General features: G+C 41.6%; 1 pseudogene; it reads left to right on the top strand.

Annotated features, from left to right (window-relative positions):
- Positions 1-24,545, top strand: part of LOC140699886 (formin-2-like) — a 121,548-nt pseudogene that overhangs the window by 24,001 nt on the left and 73,002 nt on the right.

Consider the following 24,545-nt stretch of genomic DNA (forward strand, 5'->3'; position numbering starts at 1 on the left):
TAACCATGTTATGGGTCCCAGTGGAGATATGCACAGTAGGGGGACAAACGGGAAGGGAAAGGGTAACTGAGTCTTCTTGGTAGCTCAGGGGATAACACTTGGGCAAGACCTTGAGAGACACCTAGGAGTTCTTTGCAGGAATTGGCTATAAAAAGAGAAGTATGTATACCAGGCATGGAGATGCAGGTGACCATAGTTTATAAGAATTTCTAGATTGTAAATTGGGAGACTGACAAATGGAAAGGAGGCCAGACATGTAAACAAGGACATTGATGTCATACTATGTGCTTTAAATAATTTTGAGTAGTTAAGCCATAAATAGATTGGCATTTATTTAAAAAAATTATTCTGGTGGCAGAATGGTGAGTGGATTGAAGAAATTCAAAATGAGTGTCTGGGTGTTCAGTAAAAGTGCCTACACTGAAATGGAGGCAGTGGAGATGGGCAGAGAGATTTGAGGAATATTTAGGATTTAGAATTGCCAGCACTTGACATCTGATTAGATGTGGAGAAGCAAAGGAGTCGATGATTTCCTTGGTTTCAGATTCACATGTCTGGATGGATGGTGATACTCTAGTAAGCATCAGAATACGGAAGCAAGAGCAGGTTTCACGCAAGATGATCACTTTCTTCTGGACTTCTGGAATTTGTGATCCTTTGGGACATCATGGTAGCAGTTGATCGAGGGCAAAGGAATAGGGACTACCAGTATAGGCCATGGGTTATAAGCTAAAAAGACAAGCATATAAATCTAGTAAATTAGGATAAAGTGGCGAGTAGTAAATTGGGATTAAAGTTCTTAAGGACAGTGAAGAGTGGGTGGAGTGAGCATGGAGAGAGAATGGATTCATAGGTGGCTGTGGCCAGAGGATATTGTGTTTAAGATCTGAGAGGTGGAGCTGGGCTCCTGATTCCAAAGTCCAGTCTACAGAGTGATTAGAACTGAGGAGCTCAGGGTGTTGGCTGAGATTGGTGTCCCCCAGGATTGTGGGGGAGGTGCTGGGAAGCAGGCACTGGACCATGTGTTAGAGCGAGAGGAAGGCTGTGCTGATGAGGCCGTCAGGGTCCGCACGGGGGAGGGGAGACGATGGCACCGCTGGGGGAGATGAGCTTCAGAGGTGGAGAGGATTCTGCACAGGGTGGGCTTGGACTGTCCTCTAGGTGATTCTTGGGGGCCAGATTGTGAGGCCACGTTATATGAGAGGAATCAGGAAAATCTCCTGTCCGATCAGCCATCAGATGCTTGGCTTATCACATCAGCCTTTCCAGTTATCATCTTGGGTCTGTCGATACCAGTCTCCAGTCCAGTCTCCTTACTCTAGCCCTGTGGTCCTCAGTTCAGGGCCGTGTTGCCATTCAGGGTATATCTGGCAATGCCTGAAGACAATTTTGGTTGCCACAATGGGGGGAGGGTACAGCTGGCATCTAATGGGCGGAGGCCAGGGATGCTGCCAAGCATTTTACAGGACCTCTGCTCCAAAAAAGACTTAGTGAGTGCCAAGTGTCAGCAGTTGACAAATCCTGCACATTCGATGTATCATTTTCCTACATAAAGCCTTTTAGTGTTTTTTTCTGTCCTACGGAAGTCCAAATTCCTTGAACTTTCATCATCTGCTTCCTGCCTTCAACACTTCCATTCTTTTTGAGCTCATGACCCACTTTTCTTTCTGTTCCTCCAAACCCCAACCTTCACCCCTGCTGAAGACCTCAGTTCTCCCAGCTGTCCGTGCTCTGTCCCACCCTGGAGCTCTGTGCACACTGCTGCTGCTGCTCCTGAACTGTGATTTCCCAGCTAAGCTCTACTCTCTCCTAGAGTGCTGTTCAGAGTTAGTATGTCATTCCTCTCAGACACCTTCCTTCCTTGACCATCAGTTCTGCATTTTCTCTCTCAGAGGACCTAACACATGTATCATAATAGGCAGCACGCCCTATATGTCCCCATGCAAATTAAATGTTATGTGGAGGTGTGCTGTGTCCCTGTGTTTACCATGGAAACACGGGTCTGTGATGAACACAGGCGTCCGAGTCTCCCCAGAGCGTTTTGGAGCACTCTTGTCCTAAACTGTGGATTCCAATCCCATCTTTTAGGAGGTTAGGACATTTATTCAAGGTCACACAGGTTAAAATTTTTCATGTATAATAACAGTACCTACCTCTGGGGGTTATCTTGAAGATTAAATGGGATGGATTGATAAAGCATTTAGCACAACACCTGGCATGTAATAAGTGCCCAGTGAATACTAGTGATGACTGTTTAGATCTTTCCCGTTTCTATCATAGAACCCAGCACAGCCATTCAGTAAATACGCCTTGGTTTCATGAGGAGGAGGGCTGGAAGGAAAGCCAGGGTGACTGAGGAAAGGAAGACCTGGAGACTCTATTAAGTGAATTGTTTTGAACGGTCAGGAGTTACCTGTATTTAATAATCTTATGAACACTTGGAGGGAAAGAAGGTGGAGGATGGGATGGAAAGTGGATTAGCTCGGGAATTACCTGGCTGGGGCACCAACTCTGTGGGATGTGTGCTTCCGGGCTTACTGCCATTCTTTCTTGATCTATTTGCTACTCTTGGTTTTACTGGTGTAATAAGCACATTCCTTCCCCAGCCCTCCCTCCCCACATCTTTCTGGATGGAGTGGAATGGAAACAGAGACAGTAGGAAAAGCTGTGGGTCAGAAAACTGCCAGTTCTTGGAGGTGACTGCATCATGCCCACTTGGTGGTGTGTCCATGACCACGTCACGGCTCCGTGCTTTCCCTGGGAAAAGATTCCATGCAAATGTTGGCACATAACTTATTTTATCTGTAGTGTAGACCTAAACAAAGGAGGTAAGCTGAGGCAAGCTCAAATGACCAGAAATTGCATTTATTCAGGAATAGCAGAGGAATTGTAATTCAGGAATTCTATTGAGGGTTTGAGGTGGCCCTTTTTATGCTCAGGGAGTGAAAAGAGCAGGAGGTCCAGCCAGAGCCCAGGCAGTAGGTTCATTGGCTCAAGGATGGGGAGGGATTCTCGACGGACGTTCATTGGTCAGGAGAGAGGTTTCTATCTTCTGTAATTAAGGCAAATCAGCCTCTCAGTTCTTAGTTCTGTTTTTCTAGGGGCGTGTGACTGAGATTCTCCCTTCCCTGAACTCCAGTCCCATTTTAGACTGAAATCCTTTCACAGTCCCTTTTGCTCTGTTGAGTATGAATGTCTGGCGTACTTTGCAGATAATGTGGCATGAATGAATGAAAGCACCACTTTCTGTAAGGACCTCTGTTTTACACAGAATTCCAAAGGCAGAGCAACTGAAAGGGCCAGAGCTTGGTTTGCTGCACAGCATTGCTCTTCTCTCTCCAAGAATTCACCCCATGGAATATGTTTGATTTTCTTGGTTGGATAATTCCTATAGGATAAAATTATTGAAGGGAACAGTCAGTAAATATAAACAGGAAGAAATCTGCTTACTGTTCTTAGTTTTCTCCAAGGGGCATCTTTTTCATCCAATTTTATTTTTAGTTAAAAAATAGATTACTTCCTAAAGAATATAATAAGTGGATGTGTATCAAGAAGTTCGAACTTGGTTTCTTTCTTTGCTGGCTGTGCATGTGCATGGTTTTTAAATGGTTGTATTAGTAACCTTGCTTCACCACAGGGTTGATTGTACGGTGGGTCAGATTGCATCCCCCGTGTTTGTCGTCATACAGTTCAATGTGGAATAGAAGGATTTTAGTATACATTTTGAAAATTATTATTTCTTTGGGCTCCATCATTTTAAAGAGGACTCTGTCACATTCATTTCTAATCTTGAAATTGAATGGTTTATGGCTGGATCCTGTGGTAATTAGTATCCAAGCTTTTACGGGTATGAATTGAAGCACATATATTTTGAGATTATTTTATTTTTTCCACCTGGTATGTCATTTAGTAAATTTCTAACATGTGCTGCTTTTTGTGTATTTTATTTTAGAAGGCAAAACAGGTGATCCCTGCCCCCACATTATGCGCAATTCAAGTGTTTTGTTGCAAAAGTAGCAACAGTACTGATTGTTATCCCCGCACCACAGTGTGCTGAGTGGAGCGGGAATGCTGCCAGTGCTTTTATAGATTTCAGGATAATCCCTAACCATAAAGTTCACTGAAGTTTAAAAAATAAATTTTTAAAAACTCATTTGTAGCAGTCACACTTTTTAAGTTAATGACACACTTTCTTACTTGTGACTTGTCTTTCCTCATTGAAGAAGAGCATGATGTTTCAGACACCTGTTCTGGCTCTCACAGCTGGTGCTTTTTATCATCCACTTGGCTAACAGTGGGTCATACAGAATTCATTTTGAATTTCTATGATGGACTTTTATCAAAATGGGTGACCCAGCCCAACTTTTCCATCCTGATTTTCTTTTCTTCTCTTTCTCCTGAATATGCGCTGCATATTAATTAGCTCTGCTGATGTGACCTGCGTTTCTCAGGGCCTTCCTTCTCTCATGTCAAGAGCCAGGAGAAGTGTAGACCCATGGTGGTACCTTGGACTGAGAAGAGACCACCCAGCCAGGAGCTTCAGGATTTTTCCCCCAGATTTTTACTAGAGTTTGGAAATCTGAAACAAGATTCATTTCCTTTATATTATCTTTTTTGTTTAGATGAGGAGTTGGCAAAGTTTTTTAAAGTTGGCCGGATAGGAGATACTTTAGGCCTTAGTAAATGATTCACTGACTCTGTCACAAGTACTCAGCTCTGTGGTTGTAGTGTGAAATCAGCCATGGATGGTGTGTCATGAACGAGCATGGCTGTTATTTCCTAACAAAACTTCATTTACAGAAACAGGCAGCTGCCAGGATCTGGCCTGCAGGCTGCAGTTTGCTGGCCTGTGGTCTATACATAGGTAATACATGAGTTAAATTAATTAATTTATTTAATTTTACAATTTTATTTATTTATTATTGATACAGTCAATTACAATGTGTCAATCTCTGGTATACAGCACAATGTCCCAGTCTTGCATATACACATATATATTATATATTCATTTTCATATTTTTTCCATTAAAGGTCATTATAAGATATTCAGCATAGTTCCCTGTGCTATACCAAAGAAATATTTTTTAAATCTATTTTTATATATAGTGGCTAATATTTGTAAATCTCAAATTCCCAAATTTATCCCCTCCCATCCCCTTTTCTTGGTAACCAAAGAATTGTTTACTAAGTCTGAGAGTCTGTTTCTGTTTTGCAGATGAGTTCATAGTGTCCTTTTTTTAAAATTCCACACATGAATGATATGCAGTATTTTTCTTTTTCTTTCTGGCTTACTTCACTTAGAATGATGATCTCTAGGTCTATACATGTTGCTGCAAGTGGCATTATTTTATTCTTTTTTATGGCAGAGCAGTATTCCATTGTATCAATATACCACAACTTCTTTATATAGTCATCTGTTGATGGACATTTAGGTTGCTTCCTTGTCTTAGCTATTGTATACAGTGTGGCTATGAACATTGGGGTGCATGTATCTTTTTGCATTAGAGTTCCCTCTGGATATATACCCAGAAGTGGGTTTGCTAGATCATATGGTAAGTCTATTTTTAGTTTTTTGAGGAATCTCCATACTGTTTTCCACAATGGTTGTGCCAGACTATGCTCCCACCAGCAGTGTTGGAGCACGAGGTAACCTTATTGGGTCAGTTTATATGACTTTTCTTCCTGTCTCTACCCATGCCTGGTCACCAGCCGGTCACATAATAGTTATTGAATTTTCCCATAAAAAATGCAGGTGCTCTTCCTGTGCTGTGTCACTGTCAAAGGGGCTCCTGGATGAGCAGAGGCAGTGGCACAGTATTTCACGGGGGTACAGGAGCTGCATTTTGAGTGGTCAGTGTGGCAGGAGCAGAGTGTCACAGTGGGAGGGGCGAGGCAGAGTCGGCATCCAAGGCAAAGGTTCTGGACGGCACATAACCATTTATGGAGGCTTCTGAAACCTGGGTCTAGGAATCGGAACTCAATCCTCAGAGCAGCAGGGAACCGCTGGAGGGCTGTAGGCAGAGGAGTGTGATGTGATCAGATCTGTGTTTTAGAGGCAGCATTCTGGGTGTTTGTGGAGTGTGGGCCGAGGGGTGTTCTGTGGGTATGACTTGGAGGCTGGAAGATTCTGAGATATTGTGGTAATCCAGGAGAAGGGGAGGAACTGCCCTTAACAATGTAAGTGGTGGTGGGGCTGAAAAAAGGGCAGTTCTGATGATATTGATAGATTAGTGGTTCTCCAACACAAGCGGGCATTGCAGTCACCTGGAGGGCCTGTTAACACACATTGCCGGGCCCCACCCCCAGAGTTTCTGAGTCAGGAGGTCTGAGGTGGGGCTGAAAAATTTGTGGTTCTAACAAGTTCCCAGGTGATGCCGATGCTGCTGGTCCAGGGACCACATTTTGAGAAACACTACCTTAGGAGGTCAAAATGACAAGCCCTGGGGATTTGACTGATCGTGTAAAGGTGAGTGAGACGGCAGAAACAAGGATATATGCCCAGATTTCTGGCTTGAACGATAGGGTAGAGGGGGATGCTGTTTACTGTGTAAAGTTGGGAGAAGTGTTAGTTCACACTTTAGGTCTTACTGAAACTGAGGATAATCTACTGAAAGAAATGTAAAAGTAATTGGTTATTTGTGTCTAGGGGTCAGGAGACAGCCTGGGGGAGAGAGATTGAGGAATCTTCATCGTGTAGCTGATATTTTAAGCTGTTACACACTGAAAAGTGCCTGTGGTGAGAATCAATAAGGGCCTGACATAAAGATGAACATTTACGCAGTGGGCAGGGAGGAGGTCATGAGGAGACAGATAAAGAGCAGTTAGAGAGGTAGGTCAGAGACGGTGATTTTAAAAAAGTCAGGTGGAATATTAAGTGATGTAAAATGTTGCCAAGAGGTCAGGTAAGAGTAAGACTGCAAAGTAGTCATTGCATTTGCCAAAAATTATTGTTAATAACCTTGCAGATACAGAGAGGAGTTGGAGTGTGTTGCAGTGGGCACTGGCCGGGTGTCCCAGGCCGAGGAGGTGGGAGGTGGGTCAGCGTGGGTGTGGGATGAGCTCCGGAGGTTTTGTGTCAGAGAGAAGAACTGAGTGGTTTATGAGTGGGGAAGGAGAACTATTTTTTTAAAAAAGCTTGGGAGTGTTTTGAGCCTGTGTAGATGCTGATGGCAAGGCTCCAATAGAGCAGGAAATGTTGCAGATTTAGGGGAGAAAGGAGAATGGGTAGTGTATGGTCCAGAGAAAGCCAAAAGGGGCAGGATGCACAGCAACCCCCATGGGGGTTTGCCAGGGATATAAATAGGAGCACCTGTGTTAAAAACAAACATGGAAAGGAGGATGCAGTGCTTTCTAGGTGGCTCGTGGAAGTGAGGGTGTGCTGATGGATTCAGTGTTCTCTACAAACTGGGAGACGCTGACTTCTGCATTGGGTGAGAAGAGGTCTGTGAGGCCAGGTGGTGTGGAAAATGTTTCATTTGGATAACACAGAACCAGGACTGCGGGCTGACTAGAGGAATGGAGGGGTGCCTGTGGAGGCAGAGGTGGGACGTGATGGGTTAATGCTGCCTCTGCCCCAGCACTAGGTGTGGTAGCAGCAAAACAGTGCGCTGATCTCAAGCTGATGTTTTACCCATGGGGATGGATACATCTGAAGGTTAGTGAGGGGGGAGTTGAGGATATTGGCTTGGGAGCGGAGTTGACACAAAAGTTAAGTGACTTACCTGTACACTCATGTCAATTTGTTTGTCCCCAAGCCATACTGCCTCCATTAGAGAAGGAAACACTTCTTCCACTTTCCCCATGTTCTTTTGGTTAATGGTCCAGAGCATTCAATGTAATTGGGTAATGAGTATTTCTTTAACAAATTAATCTTATTAATTCCGGGTCAGGTGAATGTGCTGTAAAGAATCTTGGGCTAATTTTAAAGATGTTTGAAAAGGATGTTGGGGATTCTTATCAGTAGATATTAGGGATTCAAAGATGGAAGACAGCCTAGGAAATGTGGAGCTTAGCCTGAGAAATCTGTATGAAAAATAAGGACCTGAAGATGTACTTTAAATACTGCCCTGAAATGAGAACTTTAAAAATGAGAATTTTTGCCACGATGCTCCATGTGAAGGCCCTGGCGTGACTGGCTCCCTCGGGGGCAGCTGCCTGGGAGGAGCTCAGTTCTGATTAGTGCTGAAGGGATGCACCTTGGGTGCAGATCAGAAATGCTTTGGAGCTTCCTGCTGTCTGTGAGTCTGGAGAGAGCCCTCATTTAAGCCTGCGGGTAGGAGTGAGGTGCCTGCTTGTCATCACCATCATGTTCTAAGGTCAGGCTTCTCAAGGTAGTTAGGCTGTATTGAAGGCCCTAGTGACTCCTTCAGGGGCACAAAAATAGGATATCCTTGAAAAAGAAACATCTCATGCAAAGCCAAAATATAACTGAGGTTGGGAATTGGCATTAGGGGAACTTTTTGAAGTCTGAAAATCACCCCATTTTGTAGTAAATATTGGTTGTATGTTGTCTATATATGTACTGAAGGTGGTTGGAGAAGAGGACTTCTGACAAGAGGAGATGGAGTTCTCAGGTCACAGGACGCAGAGGAGAAAGCCTTTATTTCTAGCATTCTGCTGCAAATGCAAATACAGCTGTAATAAGAGGTGATTTTCAGATTCAGAATAGATGGCAGCAGAAGCCAAGGCAAGGTTTGAGGAGAAATCGGGTGTTATGTACCTTAGAATGCTGATCTTGGCATAATACTCTGCAAACAGGGTGTGCAGGACACGGGTTCTGAGATCTGTGCACGATGTAGCAGAAGGTCTTTGCAGGGCCACGATTGGTCCATAAATCCCTCCCCTTCCCAGCTGTAAGTTACAAAACTCAAAGAGAGTTGTCTATGTATGCTGACTTTCAAAGTATGTGGGAAAGCATATACTGAGAAGATTAACATCTGGTTTGCTGTCTAATAAGAAAAAATTTACTGTCTCTATAGGATATGTTGCCTTGATATTTAAGAACCCGTCCCAGATTTATCAGGCACCAATCTGTGTCAGTATTGTGCCAGTGCCGTTGACAAATACTATAGGCACACCCTTTAAAGTGATATCTTGACAAAGCAGGAGCTTCAGACTCACTTTGGACATAGCAGTGAAGACCTGTGGGTGGGTGATGCTCTCCCCAGTGTAAGCAGGAGAATGGGAGAGGGAGTGACTAGTCCCACGGCAAATGTAGCTTATGTGAATCCACATGGGTCTAATTTGGTTCTGCCAGTCCAGTCAGTAGGAATGGAGGAGAGAGTCAAAAAACTGGAATTTATTTCTTGTTTCTTTATGCCAGGATATTCATACTGCAATGATCTGTGGCATTGAGGATCATGGTAATGTTACTGAGTCCAAACTCGTTCTGCTTGTCACATGATAGGCCAATAAATCAGGAGATGAGGTGTTGGGGCAAGGAATTGTGACTTTATTCAGAAACCCGGCAGACCAAGAGAATGGCAGACTAATGTCTTGGAGAACCATCCTAAAGTCAGAATTCAGGCTCCTTTTACTAAAAAGGGGAGAAGGTGTGGTTGGTTGTTACAAACTCCTTGGTGTAGGAATTCTTTTTTTTTTTTTGTAGCTGCCCACCTGGGTCAGGTCATGGTGCCCCTTTAAAACCTCTAACAAAACAAATGTTAGTTTCTATTGTGCAACTTGTCATCTTTATAGAAGTGCAAAAGTGTCAATATCCTTAAAGATCAGAGCCTTGACAATAGACTCTCCTGTATATTTCAGGCTAAAGGCAACATATTTTACAAAATGTGCAGAGCTAGCAAAACTAAGCCTAGAGAACAGGGCACAGGGTTAAAGCCAGAGAAACAGATCTAATATGGAGTCAGATTTGTTCTTTTCTGTTACAGCAACAAAACTAAATTGTTTCCACACTTAAGCACTTCTCTCTTTTGCAAAAATAAGTAAGTAAATACCTCAGCAGCTGTCATGGGGGAACCGAAATTGGTCTTGGGTCTCCATACTTGTCATCAGGGAAGCTTGTTTTCCCCTTTCAAAAAAAATTTTTTTTATTTTTGCAGTGCCTTGCCCAGAGTAGGTCTCAGTGATTATCTTTTCACAACAACATCATTAATGACAAAACCCATGAATACCAGCCAACGTCTTGTCAGTGCTTACTAAGGGCCAAGCACAGTGCTGAGTGTTTCACATGGATCACTTAACTTGATTCATTTTAATTTAAACAATTTATTTAATCCTACTTCCATTTTCTGATGTGAAAACTGAGACTCGGTGTAACTTGCTAAGTCATAAGTGGCAGAGATGGAATTCAAACCCAAGAAAGCCGACTCCACGTCTCATGCCTTTTCTTCACCTTCCATTGCCCGTCTACTGCTGAAGCCTGTTGATTCAAAGATGTTGTTGACTCTTGAACAATGCAGGGGGGCGCAGTGGAGAATCCTCCTATAGGTTATAGGCGTCCGTCCACCTGCACCCACAGTTCAATCTGTGGATTCTGTGCTACTGAAGTATTTATTAATGAAAAAAATTTGTGTATAAGTGGACCTGTGCAGTTCAAACCTGGGTTGTTCAAGGATCAAGGGTCTAGAAACTCTGGACTTATTTTTTTTCCATTGTCATCACTCTGGTGCAAGTAAACTTTGTGCCTCTAGACAAATGTAATGTCTCCTTATTAGCCTCCATGGTTTCACTCTGGTCCCCTGACCCCAGCTCCTCTCACTTAGAGGAGTGATCACATCACACTTGCTGGAGATGCTTCACCCTCAGCTGAGGGCAACCCCAAAGCTCTTGTTCATGGTTCACAGGGCCCTTCCTTAGCCACCTCCTGGCTAGGTCTGTAGCTTCAGCCACTGCTCCTCTCTGCCACAGTGTTGTGCTATCCAGAGAGCTTCTAAAATTCTCATTTTGGGGCTCCACTTTTGGAATGTCTGGTGGGCTAGGTCTGAGGTTGGACTCTGGATTATAGGAATTTTTTATCAGCTAGGTTTGGGAAAGCCTCACTCTAGAAAATCTGTTCTGTGAATATTAGTTGCTGCCTAGATGTGCAAACTGCATTTTGCCTTTCTTCCTTTGACTCCAAGGGGGTCCTACCTTTGAATTCTCAAAGAGTTTTAGCTCAGCTAATGAAAGCTGCTGTGCTAGAACTCAGCGTAATGACAGAACATTTTCCCCAGACTGCTCATTAAGGCTTTGGTCCACTGTTTGTGTGTGATTGAGAAACTGCTCAGCTGAGAGAGAGAAAGAGAGAGAGGCAGTTGGTCTTCAGGCAGTTGATAGAATCTTCAGTAGAGCTAAGGCCACCTTTAATTTCTTACAGGAACTTTCTCTGTTTAATACTTTCATTATTCTTACTTGAAAAAAGTTGAGGTATAAAATGCAGATATTCAAACCTAGAAATGTACTGAATAAATTCCTATCTTTAATAAAAAGTGTATCAAATATAATCTTACCCAGTATTCACTGTGGCCCCAGGCCTAATCCCTGGGATATTTCTTCCTTTTGCTTCTTTCTTTATATATTTATAAGCGTGTTCTTCTGAATTTCACTTTTGAAGCTAAGGGGTTATGGAATATTGAAGTTACAGAGTATTTAAGACTGAGAATAAAATAATTATGAGTTTATCAAACTTTCAAACAATCAGAGAGAAAATTTTCAACCTCTTTAATAATCTTGTCTACAAGGTATGTATTCTAGATTAAGCAGTTGTTATGGAATGCATATACAGACAGAGATAAAGTTATTTTTATAGGTTGATTTTTACAAATTTTTTATCTTTACCCTTATCACACATACCAAGTATTTCTGATTTGATTTGTAAGCGATTTAGTTGTACCACATAATTGTTGGTACAAACATTTTATGTGTATGCATAAAATAAGCAAGGTACTATTAATGTCAGATTATTCCATTTCTTTTTCTGCTAATGCCAAGCATTTCTGCTACATTTATTCTACAGCATTTATTCTACTGCATTGTTCATTTTTGTTCCCCTATTTGTGCAGAAGAGAAATTAGGTAGCCATTTCTTCTTGGCATGTCTCTACGCTCAGCAAATATGGCCATTGAAGTACTAAATTTCAGTCAAAAATAGAACTCAGCTTCATTTTGAAAGTTTCTTTTTGTTCATGCACAGGGATCCAAGTATCGGATGTGTAGCTCTGCCCTTTTCTGGTCATTTCAAATTATGGAAAGAGAATTCCCAGAATGGGATTGCAATGATCTTTAACAATGTGGCGGTGAGGGCCTACCCTCCGATAGTCTAAAAGCTGCATATAATTTATAGTGAGCTCTTCGTATCTGCAGTTCAACCAACTGGTAGTACTGCAGTATTTTCTGTTGCGAAAGTTTGCATGTACGTGGACCCATGCAGTTCAAACACATGTAGTTTAAGGGTCAGGTATAATTTCCAAGTTTACACAGTGACTGGGAGACATGTTAAAATTCAGCACCACAAGATATACTCACTGGAAAATTAATTGTAATAGTTTTGATTTTAAAAATTTAAAAATTTTGTTCATTTAGCAATTTTTTTTTAAATTGGAGAGAAATGGAAGCTGCTTTCTACATTGCCAGGAAAATAGTAACTGTAGTTTTCTTTCTCCAAGTACAGATGAAAACAAATATGGATACAGTTAAGGATATAATCATATTGGAGAAAATAATCCAATAATTTGATTGGTGATGTTGATGAAATTAAAGGTTTCTTGTACTCTTATGACCCAGTGCTTTCTCAGTTAAAGCTCTGGATAACTCCCTTCAGCTGAGTTTTAGGTTAAGCAAACACACCTTCCTTTTTAGATAAAACAATTTTCACTAAGTTGAATTTACTAAACGACTATGTCCTTTAGCTAAAGGATTAACTTTTATTGAAATATTATTTCACTTTTAAGGAGCTTATGTCAAGATATAAAGGTCATGGACTCTTACAGATGTGATGGGCTACAAATGCAGATTTAAGGTCAGCCATCCATCAGACATGGTCCGTGCGGTACTGACGGAAACTGGTTGATCTTTTCTGCACCCAGCATAATATGACCACTGATTAAACAAGACATCAGTTCATCCCATGTTCTCCTTAGTTACAAACAAGAAGCAGTGTCTTTAAGCATGAGGAAAGTTTGCACAAGTTAAGACCAAGCAAAACACAATTAAGGCACATCCTTCTCAGAACCTTGTTGGATTATGACTTTAATTAATATTATTGTGATGTTTAATAATAATTTGAAATTAAAGTCCATCTAAAGAGTACTGAGCTAGGTGATGAAAATTGATTTTGTTTCTAAACTCTTACTGTGTTACCTCACTGGTAAATGATGTCCAACTCCATGACCTCTAATGACCTCAAATAACAATAACATTTTTGAAGTCCTTACTTTGCTAAGGATTTTACATATGTCATTTGATCATTATAACACCTTATAACACCCCTGGGAGGTATTAATTATTAATATCTGTTTTAGAGGGAGACTGGATATTGTAACTAGTAGGAAATGGTTCCCATCTCAGTCTGTTGAACTCTGAAATGTCTGCTCTTAACCACCATCACTGTTATGCAGAGGTCTTTGAATGTGTTTTAGAATCGTTAGTCTATGAATACAAACATAATAGCGATTGACAAGTATGGTCAAAGGCAAATGCACAAGTTCTAACAGGAACCTTCCTTTGTTAATAACTTCAGAAAGTAAGTAATATGTTGTAGAAACAAGACTGAGCTAATGAACTGTCTTCCCAGGGGACTGTACATGGATCATATGGATAAACTGGTACATTAGTATGAGTGCTTGGTCTTTAGAAATGGCTTGTGGAAGCCTCTGTGTTGTGCAGTGATGTTTGAGCTCTGGAGAGTGATGTGTGAGCACAGGCCTTGTCTTTGAACGATGGTGATAACAGCTGTGGCCGTGATGGCAGTACAGTCTGCTCGCTGTCCCATCAGTTTCCCTGGAAGCACCATCCACACCCTCGTGTGTAAGCAGTAGAGCTCATTATGGATTTTTACCTTACTTCCAGGCTGCTACTCATGGTGGATGATAAATTTTAAGTCTGACCCTTTATTTAAACTTCTTTTTCTGAGAAAGAGACTCAGCAGGCAGCTTTAACATATGTGCTGCTTCTGCTTGGTCTCCGTTTTCCTGAAGCAAATTGTCAAACTTCACCTTCAGCTAAAACCTTTGAGAAAATCTAGGCTCTGGTGTGTGAAGCCTGGATTGTGAGGGAGGAGAGTTCTGCCTTGAAAAACCACAAATGCAGTTTCCTGCAATACTTCCTTCTAGTGAAGCAAGTGTCATTACAGGTATTTGGATATTCTCCCCCTCAGCTTGAGGTTTGTGAGTATCTGATTATGAGACTGAATGCTAATGAGCAGAGATCTGTCTCTCACCGCACAGGGCTGTGCGGTACCTGCAGAGGGACCAGTGGACTTTTGAATAAATGGCACTGGTCCAAGTTAGTCCTTGCTCTCAGCGCTCTTTTCTTATTTCTTCTCATGGGTGGTCACCACCGTGAGCCCTGACATTTACTCACACATCACACTCCCCCCAATCTAATTCAGTCCTGATCTCTCTCCTCCAGGCCCCGTCTGAACCTACGTGCCCTTTTGATAAACTGAGCTACTTTTTTCCTTCAAAAAATTCCTTTTACTTCTTCCTTTAACTTAGAGTTGGTTTCTTTTTAATCAGATCACATGTTTTTGCAATCCATACCTTTGCTGGATCTCTTTGGATCTCCTAATCTCACGGTGCCAGGAATTAGGGGTGTGTGTGTGTGTGTTTGTGTGTGTGTGTGTTCATCAGTCATGTCATACGGTGCCTTCCTACCAGGATCGCCTCTTCCTGGGCCTGCTCCCGTATCTTGGGAACCTCAACACGACAGCCATGTTGCCTGTCCCTACTTCCAGTGTGAGCTGGACTGTTAGGCACAAAACAAAAGTCATGCTAAATTTCCGATTTAGGAAATTCTGTTTCTGGAACCGTTGCTGCTGTACTAAGCAGATCTGTGCAGAGATAAGCTTGCTACTATCTTAGCATTTCTCAGGCTTTTCCTGGAGTTTCTCCCTCACTGCCATCACCTTCTGCTCTCCTACCCAGAGCTGTGGGCAGTTACTGGAGAAAGTCCACGAACGTCTGAGAGGCCTGCTCTGAGCTGCCTGCGTACCCTTCACTGCGCAGCACATGTTTTATTTCCCACTGCCTCTTGCTAGCCCTTCCCTGTTTCAAATGCCTTTCCTTGGCCTTAGCAACCGTCCAGCCTATTCATTCTGAGCTGGGACTCTCTCATTTTATTGGGAGTTTGGAGTTTTATGTGGTCTTACTCAGTTTCCTCTTACATGGACTAACTCTTCTTGCAAAAGTTCTGGAAAAGATGCTTCTATTTTTCTACCACTATTTTGTCCTGTATTATTCAATTTCTAGTCACATCACCATTTAAGATCTTTCTGAAAAGATGTCTGTTTCCTTAGTTTTTTAAGATAATTTTTAAAGATTTATCTTTTATTTCCTTACTTTATTTATTTATTGGGAGAGTTAATTGAGTTTATTTATTTTTAGTGGAGGTGCTGGGGGTTGAACCCAAGACCTCATGCAAGCTAAGCATACACTCTAGCACTGAGCTCTACCCTCCTGCCTGTTCTCTTAGTTTTTTGAGAATTCACTTTACTTCTGGTAGGATTTGAGGCAGTTTTAAACAAGGCTTCCTAAAAATGCCTATTCACTTGGCTTGCTGCAAAACAGTATTTTTTCTCCTTTTTCCTTCTTGCTGCTAAAATATAGATGTTCCTTAAGGTAAAGTCCTTACATTTGTCTTCCCTCCCCTCTCCCCTCCTCTTTGTCTTTACACATACATCCTGACTTGCATGCAGGTCCCAACTCTAGTCACATATGCATCTGTCTGCCTGCTGAGAGCCTTGACCTCAGGTTTCCATTGGCATCTTAGAGTCAGCATTTTTGAAATCAGACTCCTTTGCCAAATGCCACCAATTGGTCCTCCTTCCTTGAAGTGAAAGGGCCACCACCATCCCTCTGCTTTAGGCCTCTTGTCTGGATTAGTCCCTTCACTTCCCCTTCCCTGCTCATTGTGACTCACTTTTACGAGGACCAGGTGTGATTTATCTCAAGGAGGGCTCCTGTCCTGTGAAGTTAGTGCACAGCATGACTGTATCCAGGGCCTCCACTCTACCCCTTCCCCCTCCCTCCTCCTCTTCCCCACCTTTACTCTCCCTGGTCCCCACCCTACCCCACCTCCCACATACCCCATAATTGTGACCCCTGCAGCCAACCAAGGGGGCTTGACTCCCCCACATAGCCTCCCAGGACTGGGGCCACCAATCTGTGGCTTATACTGCTCACTCCGCACGGAGGCGCTCCACCCATGTGATCTCCCTTGCACTCAGTTCCCTCCCAGGAACACAGGTCCCAACCCCATCACTTCTCTTCCCTTCCTACACGATGACTTGTGTATCTTTCTGACAGCCTTGGTTGTACGCCAGTCCTTCTGCCATTTTCCAGTTAGCTTTTCAGTGAGGTTTGTTCCACATGTAGACGTCTGTTTGATGTGTTCACCAGGAGAGGTGAGCTCCACATCTTATTCCACCACCTTGACTGAGCCCATTTCAGCATTTCAGTAAGACCATTCCAGTATCTTATAGCTTCCTATGACACTGACTCCTTAAGAAAAATATCCTATTTATTGCTTTCTGTTGTTAATCTGTTTTTTGTGGCTGTTTTTAACATTTTATTTTTACCTTTTTTCCCTAAAAGTTTTACCAAATTTACCTAAGTGTGGTTGTCTCTATATTTATTCTTCTAGTTTTCATAGGGCTTCATAAATCAGTGACTCGAATGTATTCTGTCATTTTATAATGGCATCAGCCATGGCCTCTTTTCAGATGATGCTTCAGTGTTACTCTGTCTGTTTTCCTTTCCTTCTGTCAGGCCAGTTGCACATGCATTATAGTTTCTCACTGTTTCCTGTATGTCTCTTACTCTCTGTGGTCAGTGATCCTTCTGACTCTGTTTCATCCTAGGTGGTTTCTGCTGATCTCTCTTCAAGTGCACTAACTCTATAGTCAGGTGCTTCTCATCTACCCTTAAACACATCTGTTGCCTAGTTTAATTTTGGTTATTTTATCAATTCTAGAATTTCTCAGTTCTTTAATTGTTTACAGTTTTGTATTGGAATTCTACATTTTGTCTTTTATTTTCTTGAAATGATTCAATATAATTATTTAAAAATATGTGTCTGATAATATCTGATGCACTTGTGTGTCTTCTGTTATTTTTCTATTCATTTTTAGAAATTTTTTATTTGTGTCAGCATGCTTCCAGTTATGTTTTATTTTATGCTGTGTAGATACCTGAATTGATATAACCTGTTTACAGATAGGATTTGTATTTGGTTTTGTGAGGGATCTGGGACACTAAAATTCCAGGATCAGCTTGAATTATATTCAGGGATTTAGGTGATTTGAAGTTGAATTTTGGTCTACTTCTAGCTTGCCTTTATTCCTAGTATGATGGCCTCTTGAATTCTAACATACAGTGAAGGTGTCAGAATCACCATCCTCCAATCCTTTCCCTCATAACTTGCAGTCAGATTCTCACAGAAACCCTCAGGGAAAAAAAGTGAACATGAGTTTCCACTTCCTAGGTGTGTGTTCTCCCCTGGATTCTTGCTTTTCAGTTTCTCAATGTAATACTCCCTTCCCCTGTGCCTCTCAGCAGAAAAATATACATGTAAATGTATATATTCATATATATACACACATACCACACACATATATACACATATATGTCATTTTTTCTAGTCTCCAGCAAAAGAGTGGTCCTAATGACCTCTTCTGTCATTACCTCAGGTTATTAATTTTACAATGCACATGCAGTTTGTAGCCTGTTATTTTCACCTATGAACATATATCATGAAGAAAATGTTACAGGGCATTTGATGTGATATGATTTTAATGACTCTTGCTTATTTGTACCTACCACAATTGTTTGTTTGTATTGCTGTTGTTGGAAATTTTTCTTTTTTCTCTTTTTAAAACAAATAACTGATATAAATATATTCTAATATATGAATATTTTTACATATCATTAATTTACTTTTTCCTCAGAGAAAACTCTAAGTAGAATTGCTGGTTCCAAAGGGATCAGTATTTAAATTTGTTGGATACTCAATTCCCTTCCACAAAATTTGCACAAATTTGCAGTCTCAGTAGTAGTAATGTCAGTGCTTGTTTTGAGCACAGATTTAGGAAAACACCCCTTTATATTATCCTGAAACAATTTCAAAGACCTCCGCTCAACTTTAGATTTAGTTTTCTTGATATTACTCTTAGTATTCATTTGCATTTCTCATTTTTATATACTCAGTTGACCCTTGAACAGTGTGGGGGGCAATGCACCTGTATGGTATAGTTGGGCCCCGTATCTGTGGTTCCTCCACATCTGCAGATTCAATCATGCACAGACTGAGTAGTACTGTAGTATTTACTGCTGAAAAAACCTGAGTATAAGTGGACCCTCACAGTTCCAACCTGCATCATTCAAAGGTCCCGTGTACCCTTCCAGGTTTATAACTTATTTAAATATGAACCAGGGGTGCTTTGGTCACTTTTTCCTGTTCTGTCTGGAGCTGATTAAATGGCTACAGTGTAATGTTAATTGTGTCAAGATTGTGGGAGCGATATAAATTATCAGTGTGAAAATGATCCAATAATTAAACAAATGTACATATTATGTTATTATGAAAGGTTGAGCGTTATGATTACACCCACATAAAATAGTCAGAGACAGGAGAACAGACCCAGTGGGTGCTGCTGTGTGTGGTACTGATTACTTATTTTTATCTCCCCTGTTTCAAAGCAGTTCTGTACAGTTGTGCTATGGTTTTTTAATAATTAAATGATCAATGCAAACCAAAATGTTGTGAGCACAGTTTAGTCTGTTATCCAGTGAAGCTACCTTTTATTCAGCCAGTCATCCTAGAAAAAGTTCAAATGAGTTTAAGTAGAAGTGGCTCTTCCATCATTTCCCTAATACTAATGTATTTATCATCACCTTATTCCAAATAGTATTTACAGTAACTAGCAAGAAAGTAAGACAGCATAACATAAGATAATAAAAATCAGCTATGAGTGAAAAGGGAAAAAAGGCAACACTGTGGGAGGAACATGAGCTGGAGCTGGGGTCACGGCTAGCCAGAAACATGCGTTCTGGAGCCCAGGCCTGAGGCGGGCAGGCCATGTACTTACTTCAAATATTCTAATGGCCAGAATGGAAAGCACGTCTCATCCGTAAGATGAAAACAGCACAAATAAACTCAAAATGCCATCCAAGTATTTAGTTCCTCAAATGAAGCTGTGAAGTTCTAATACAAGAACTTTCACCTGCAGACAGCACTGTGCGAGGGATGGGCGTGCCCCACAGGCTACTCCCAGGGGACCTCACCATCTCCTTCCTCAGGGCTCACACCCAAGCCAGGTGTTGAGGCCAGTTGAGCAGGTGCAGGCGAAGAGCCCTCTGCTGGCCTGAGACGCACTCTTCTGTGCCCTCCAGGGTAGATGGAGTACATGGAAAGAAACGGGTGTGCAGCACACTGTGGGGCAATGTTTTACATTTTTTCCCTCAGTCACACTTTGGATATCTGGTGGGAGACTGTACTTCATGGAATGTCTAGGGTGCACTGACTGTGTGTCACCACTCAAATATAGATCCTTGGGCCTTGATGGACACTTGAGCTGGGGCGGTGCTGAGAGCATCTTAGGAAGTGAGGAACCCAGACTGATTTTTCCCACATGTGTGGACCGCCCATCTCCACCCACTGACGAGTCATAGGAGTGTCAGTGGGATGATGGGAAGGGTACCATGCCTCTCTGAGAGTCATTAGGATTCTGCTTTAATATATAGACTGAGGGCAATGAGATTTTCTTGTATGCAGTTAGCACCATCAAAAAAGTGTTAACCTGAAATATTTTAAGGTGACAACCAAACCCTCATCTTCACTAGAAGGATCTCAGTGCAGCACTCTTAGAGTCCCTGACTTTGATCATCATAATTTTCTTGTGGGCCCTCTCAAATAGACTACTTGTGGGTTATAGCTGAGTTATTTGGGGGGCTGTTGTTTATAGCCCAATTAAAAGATGGGGAAATATCTGCTAAAAGAAACCATTTTTTCTTTTTTGAAATAGCAGGCTTGTGAACTATTTATGCCACTTTTAGATTGTGATTTTCAATCTTCTAATCTGCCTATGGTAGAAAGCTTGTATCTGTTTTCTTTACAGTAAGAAATGACCCAGTTCAACAAAAGTCAAACAGATTTAAGAGTTTAAGAAAGTGCAGTAGTGCCAGGGAAAAATTTCCCTGTTTTAACTCAGATATAAAACTGTGGTTTAATTTGTTAAAAGACAATGTTTATTGATCTTGCCCCATGTAGTTCCTTAATACTCACTGTGTATCTGTTATGTGTACAGAATAACATCCAGGGGAGAATAAGGGGACACAGGATATGGTTGGTAACTGGTGGCAAGGAGCTTATATACCGTACTTGGGAAAATAGCAAATACATTTCCAAAATGTTGGGAAAACAACAGAGAAAAAGACAAACATGGATGATTGAGGAAACACCACCGGGAATTACTCACTGAATTCAAAACTTAGTGACAGTCAGCACAAACGCCAAGGAGACTCTGCAGACTAAAGTTTGGTCAACTAGCTTCTCATCATAAAGCAGAGACTTGGTGCTGGTTCTGTGAAGATGTTTTATATGTATGATGACAATTTTGAATTCCTCTAAAAAGGAGTTTTTAAAGTATAAGGGATATGTGACTATTCTAATCAAACACAGATGAAAGAAAATCAAAACAAGTAGTAATCATGGTGGTTATACTTGCATAAGACCGTGTGGTTTTCCTAGCTCTTTCCACATGGCACTTGCTCCCACCTCACCCCAATCTTGTAAAAAAGACCAGAACAGGCATTTTTCCTGAATTACTGGTGAGAACACTGAGGCCTCATAAAGTTATGAGATTTGTCTAGTGTGCAGCACTGACTATATAGCAGGAGTTTTGTCTACTCCGTATTTCTCTTTGTATTGTAAAATCGCCAATAGGTTTAGAGATGATGGATTGCTTGATAACGTTGCTTTCCACTTGATACACAAATTACCCCTTGGTAGTTTGTTAAGTAAATGAGGAAAATGAGATTACCAGCTACAGCCACTGCTCAGATTGACAAGCCATCTCTTTTGTCAAAAAACAAAACAAAACAATTATCTGACAATTGTGTTAATTCAATTAACATGAGGTGGCTTTTATGAAGTCTTGTTGACATTGCCAAATACTAGACCTGTGTACATACCTCATGTGATGAAGGGGTTTTCAGTCAATTGGAGGGAAGCTGAGATGCATTCAGGAAAGTGTTAAGCCACCGTTCTGGACAGCACGCTGTGAACTGTCAGAATGAGGGGCGGCAGGCGTGCTGGGTCAGCCTCGTGATTCAGGAGCGGTGAGGTGAGACGTCAACTCAACTTCATAACTGAGCGGTTTCCGTGAGTGGGGAGGACTAGGGAGGGCGTGCTGGTGGAGTGGGGCTTCACTTAGGAAACGGATGAATTTGGGAGGATGAATGGAAGGAACATAGAAACATTTAAAGGACAAGTTGAAGAGTGGACATTGGATTCTGTAGATGTTAGAGAGACATGAGAGAAGTTTGTGTTTTGCTTATTTTCTGCTAGTGGAGCCGTAGGATGAGGGGGAGGATTTGAGGTTTCCATCACAGCACTGAAATGTACCCTGGTCCTGGGCTGTGACTGCAGGCCTGGAGCATGGGCTGACGTTACTTTTGGTTTATGTCAGGTTGTAGAGAGTGCTTTGAGCAAACCTTGTGTTTTGGTGAATGATGAAATCCTGAATCAAACCATTTATCCCCTTGGCTGCTGGTGCTGCCTCTTTTATGTGGAGCAAATGAAGTCAGAGGCTGAGTGGCTTTATTATTGGGGTGCTGAAGCTCTCTCAGTGAGAGTCCCCTTTTCAGGGTAGGTACAGCTTGCTACCTTGGCACTTGGCCTTCCATGAAAGGTTCACGTGATGCGGACATGCAGAAGGGGGGATTCTGTGCCTAATGGTTCTCAGCAGCCTAAGAGACATCACCTAAACCAGTGGCTCAGTGCAGCATCATCCAGGCATCAAGCCTTGACATCGCCCCTCGCCCAAGTCTTACCTAGTTCTTGTAAGAATGAGGATATTCTCTGATTTGTTTTTGCTGGTCCACTTCATTAAATTCCTTTAGTTTTACCAATGAGAGTTCATTTCTAATATCATGTTAATTAAACCACCTATTTTGACAATGAAAAGCTATTCCTGATACTTAGTATGCCAAATAGCAAACCTTCTGGTGTCAATCAAGATATGAATTCTTGAAAGGGACTCTGAAATGTTTGCCCATGTTTCAAATGTGACCTTTCTGGCTCAATACTAGCTGACTGGGGAATCTGGGTTCTCAGTTTGGGCCTAAACTGCCCTAAAGGTAAAGCTTCAATTACCTGATCTACACATTGTATTTTACTGTGGAGGCTGAGGAATATTTTTTGAATTTCTTAAATCAATTTGTTAAACAAACTACCGAGATAGCAATGCCTGTCCACTGGTTAACTCAGTTTATTTTACAGCCTCAGTGCGGTGGTTACAGTAAACTTTTCTATTTTTGTTTCTACCACTCTGTTATTCTATCTGCTCTAATTTATGCTGATCAAAAGATTTAAGGAGGTGGATCTGTAAGTAAGGAGAATGTCATGAAGAGAACCAAGGGCGTGTATAACTGGGTGCATGGATCCTAAAGCTGTAAAATCCTAATGAGCACTTTCCCGAGGTATTTATAGGCCTCGGAGTGGCCTCCTCTGTGGAATTTCCACTCTGCTTCCTGGCACAAGGTGTAGTTATGAACCTGCTTTTCATTCTGTCCAGATTCTGCTGGTCTGCAGCCGGGAAGAGCTTTCTTTGCCAGATTCTTGCCCGGTTCTTTTCTTCTTGGCAGGGTCATTTACTTTTTCAGTTTTTCTCCCACACAGTTCCCAACTAGGACTCAGGATGAATCAGTTTCCCGGGCTTTTTGTTGTTGAAGGCAAGGAAGCCATTATTGTCCTGTGATGCCCAGCACAGCCTGTCCTCTGAATTTGCCTCAAATTTTTAACAGATTTCCAAGGGACATCAAAGTCCAGGGTATTGAAGATGCCTGGTCAGGGAGCTCTGAGATTGAGTGGATTTTCTGACCTTGTAATTCCTTACAGGCCTACATGGCCTCTTACTCTCAAAGAAAGAGACCTACATTTTACCATAAAAAAGAAGTTGAGACACATGGTTATGAAAATGAAATGGCTGTGTGAAAGAATGTTTATGTTATGAATCTACACTGAATAGTATAAAATGCTGTTTAATGTTGTATGTATGTAGATGCCCACCACACATGTACGTTTATGATGGAAATGATGTTGCAATATATCAGTCAGGAAGATTCCACTTTCATGATTGAATTAAAATAGCTTAAACTTTTTGTTTTGTTTTGTTTTGAAATATAGCAAGATCAACTTCACACCTGGGCTGCAGTTAGTCAACCCACACACTCACTGGATTATATAGACGGGGAGTTTCCCAGGTGAGTCCCGTCTGCTTGGCCACCATCTAAACTTCCTGATGAAGAACACAGGCCCAGGGATGCTGACACAGGTAGGCCCCCAGGAAGAGTGAATGCTTTGAACGTCACAGCAAGTATCTGTGTGGTGCTTACTGGGTTGCAAGTCTTGGTTTCTCTTCTAAGCATTTCTTAGATTAACTCAAGCAAAATCACTGGGAAGCTTGTTAAATTGAGAATCCTTATGCTGCATCTTCAAGGATGCTGAGTTAGATTTTTGGGGAATGGGGCACTGGAATTGTCCAGTTACTACCTTGTGTACTTAGTTTGAGAACCACCACTTCAGGGTCCAGCTGTGGCCGCCCCCCAAGGAGAAGCTGCACATCCCATGTGGGCTGAGAGAGCTTGGAAGGGAAATTTTTGCCTACTGGCTTCGAAGGTGGTGGCCACCTCTTCCCACTGTCTCTTCCCTTACTGCTTTCTTCATGCTTTTCTTCATTTTTCCTTTGCCTTCAGGGATAACTGGGAGAGGCAAGATAGATGTACACATTTTATTAAATCTAAATTTTAAGGAATCTTAAAAATTATACATTCAGATGTAATATTTATTTTTCTAAAAAAATTTGTTCTTTTTCTCTTTGAACCTTGTGTTGTCTTAAAGTATTTTGTGTAATTTTTTAAGTATTTTGAAGATTGCATGAGGTTAACATCAGCTACATGTGGAGCTCAAAACTAGGAAAGCACTTGATTGTATTAAATTAAGAATCATGTTTTTGTAATAATGTTTTTATGGAGTTTGAATGTTTTATTATTTCTTTATTTTTTCATTTTGGCATAATGAATTTCCAGCTGCTTTTTGGTGGATTGTTCAGGAATATTGACATATGACCCATAAGTGATGAGTAAATAGCAGAGCATTATCGCTATTCAGAAA

This window comes from Vicugna pacos, chromosome 11 (genome assembly GCF_048564905.1).
Source record: "Vicugna pacos chromosome 11, VicPac4, whole genome shotgun sequence".
NCBI classification, from domain to species: Eukaryota; Metazoa; Chordata; class Mammalia; order Artiodactyla; family Camelidae; genus Vicugna; species Vicugna pacos.